The sequence below is a fragment of the Molossus molossus genome, unplaced genomic scaffold, assembly GCF_014108415.1.
Source record: "Molossus molossus isolate mMolMol1 unplaced genomic scaffold, mMolMol1.p scaffold_m16_p_19, whole genome shotgun sequence".
NCBI lineage: Eukaryota > Metazoa > Chordata > Mammalia > Chiroptera > Molossidae > Molossus > Molossus molossus.
In genome coordinates, this window is record NW_023425354.1 from 23,859,408 (window position 1) to 23,862,459 (window position 3,052).

The 3,052-nt window shown below is 36.9% G+C and overlaps 1 non-coding gene across 1 annotated transcript; it reads right to left on the bottom strand.

Annotated features, from left to right (window-relative positions):
* Positions 1-582: 582 nt before the first annotated feature.
* Positions 583-684, bottom strand: LOC118635113. Its single transcript, XR_004960454.1, has one exon. It is a non-coding gene; the product is annotated as a U6 spliceosomal RNA (small nuclear RNA).
* Positions 685-3,052: the final 2,368 nt, after the last annotated feature.

The following is a 3,052-nucleotide window of genomic DNA, read 5'->3' on the forward strand; positions in this document are numbered from 1 at the left end:
ACACCAACTATGTCTTCAATCGGCATTGACTGAGATGTGCATGCTCAAGTCAGCCAGCCCCGAGAGGTGATGCAGCAGGTCCCTCTGTTTTCACCCATACCAGCACTGAAGCAAAACTCAACACTTCACACCACTCCTGAAGCTGTACCTAGGTCTTGAGTTTACCCACAATTCCACTGGGGGGTGGGGAAGATTTCCACAAAAGGCAAACTCAGTTCAAATGAGCATTGCTCATTCTTGTTCTCTGCAAATGACCACTAATAACGCTGCCAAGATTGTTCCTCTCCCTCTGAGGTTTCACCATCTCAACTGCAACGCATTCTCTCCAGTCCTATACAATGTACCCTGAGCTACAACACATACACACGCACACAGAGCAAAAATATACATGTACGCACACACTTGAGTGTACACCTATAAAGCAGGACTGAAGGAATAGTGTTTACTGGCTTAGACCTTTGTTCACTCCCTGGTTTCTAAGTAACAAAAGGAGGGAAAGAAACTTCCTAACTTCCAATCAAGCTCTTTTTAAACTTTTTCCTAAACTTTGAACACATCTCTTTTGCAACTTAGGAATTATTTTTCAATATGGAACGCGAATGGGCGTGTCATCCTTGCTCAGGGGCCAAGCCAAGCTTCTCTGCATCATTCCAGTCATAGAATATATGCTTCTGAAGTGAGCAGGCAACATAGGAATTTCAACCTATAGAGGTGTTACCACATCACTGAAAATATTCTGTTTGAAAATGCATGTTTCCTTTGGAGCACAAGGGAAAACTGTGTTCTTGAAACTCTCTCAGTTTGAATTAAAATGCATCTGTTATCTGTGACAATAAAAATGTTGAGTCACCATTTCCCTGGCTCCATATTCTCCGGAAATAAGCAGCATACATTTCATGCCGACTAGAGACATGCACCATCGTGGACAATGTAAGCCGCAGCACTTATATAGCTATAAAGGGATTGTAGTGCATTTTAATATCCCATAGTAGTACTTAGAAAGAATAAAAAATGTAAACAGTGAGAAGATATGCTTATTTTAAAAGTGTTCTCTGATCCTGTACCACTGCATAATGGTGTCTAGAATGTGTTCCAATTTTGTAGAGGACATGTAGTATGAAAAAGTATATTTATCATTAAAATCTGCCTGTCGTTTCTCTCAAAATCTTTATACCTCAGGCAACATAAGAGTATCCTTAGATAGACTCTTTTAAAAACTCTGAGATAAACTATGTAGCGTATCCGAGTATCCTTTGTTAACTTGTATACTGGAGAGAAAGGCCCCGTGGCTTGTGCAGTCATACACCACGTCCTTCTAGGCGCAACGGTTTTATCATCATTGCCACTGTTTCTTCCGGTGGTTTATCTTCAACTACCAAAGCACAAATGGAATAACCAAAGTGCAACATTTCTCTATTACATTGCTTTCTACTGTTGAAGCAATCTCCTTCTCTAAGGCCAAGAGAGATGTGACAAGAAAACCACTGCGGGGTATATATTTACCGATTTGTCTCTTTTATCTAATGACCACAAATGCATCTTCATTTTACATGCTTTAGGCCTGTCATTTTACCACGGTAACCAGACTTGATTTTCTATAACACTATATGTCTTATAGCTAAGGGTCAATTTAATTCAATAAACATTTTAGTGATTTTTTTTTTTTTTTTTTGCCATATATTTTCTTAAATTCAAGGGGAAAAGAAGCAAAAGGGACAGATAAAATGGTGGAGCCAATTTGGAAGAGCTCAAAAGATTTTTAACATTTTTTAAAACAGCATAATCCTACTATGCATCAGTTTTACTCTTGGTTATATACACAAAAGAAAAAAAATATATCAGTCCACACAAAAATGTGTGCATATATATTCATGGCACATTATTTCTAGTGGCCGAAAACTGAAAATAACTCAAATGCCCACCAACTGGTAAGTGGATAAAAAACATGTGATCGATCCATACAATGGGGCATTGTTCACAGTTAAAATAAACAAAGTACTGGTACATGGTACAACATGGATGTATCTTAAAAATGTTATGCAGATATTGTTAAGGAAAGCAACTCGAAGATAAAATATTATGATCCCTTTTATATTATGGTCCCTTTTAGTATGTTCAGAATAGATAAATCTACCCAGAAAAGATATTCGATTAGTGATTGCCCCTCTGGAGGGTGGGATTAAACTGGGGAGTGACTGCTAATGGGTGTGGGTTTCTTTGCAAAGGGGTGAAAATGTTCTAAAATTAGATTGCGGTAATTCTAGAACAACTCAATAAATACACTAAAGATAACTGTTCATTTTAAATTAGTGAATGTATGACATTTGAATACATCCCAATAAAGCTGTTTAAAATATCAAGAGTCACTAAGTTATAGAGATAGGTTCACATAGCATAATGCAATGTGTGAAATTTAAGTCAAAAGACATGGAGGGGTATAGAATTGATGAAACAAGATGAGCCATGGGTCGATCATTGTTGAAGCTGATTGAGAGTATCTGGGAGTTCATCATCTTATTTTTTCTAGTTTTGTCTATGGTCAAACATTTTAATAAAGTGGATTTAAAAATAATTTCCCCAACCGTTATTTGAAGATCATGCCGCATGTGCTTAGAAAAATGCATTGCACTGTAAGAATGATCCTTATACACTACGAAATACCCACTGATTGTGTCAAATTAACAATGGGCAGAGATTAACCACATTCGATGTATTAAATAAAAGTTCTAGAGAAATAAAATGAGAAAATGTGTCCCCTCTAGAGCAGAACGATTGTGGTCTCTTGGAAATCAGCCACTTTCTTACTAAGAAGGGAGCATTAATGATTTGGCTTTGGGTGGTGGGCTCACAATGCAATAGACTGGTCCTGTGTCATAGAAATGTACGCTCGAAACCTATATAATTTTATTAACCAATGTCACCCCAATAAGTTTAATTTTTAAAAAAAGGGAAGGGAGCATTGAGACTTTAATTCCAACTCTTGGTCTATATTCTTTCTTTCTTTTTTTTTTATTCCTCACCTGAGAATATTTTTCTACTTATTATCAGATAG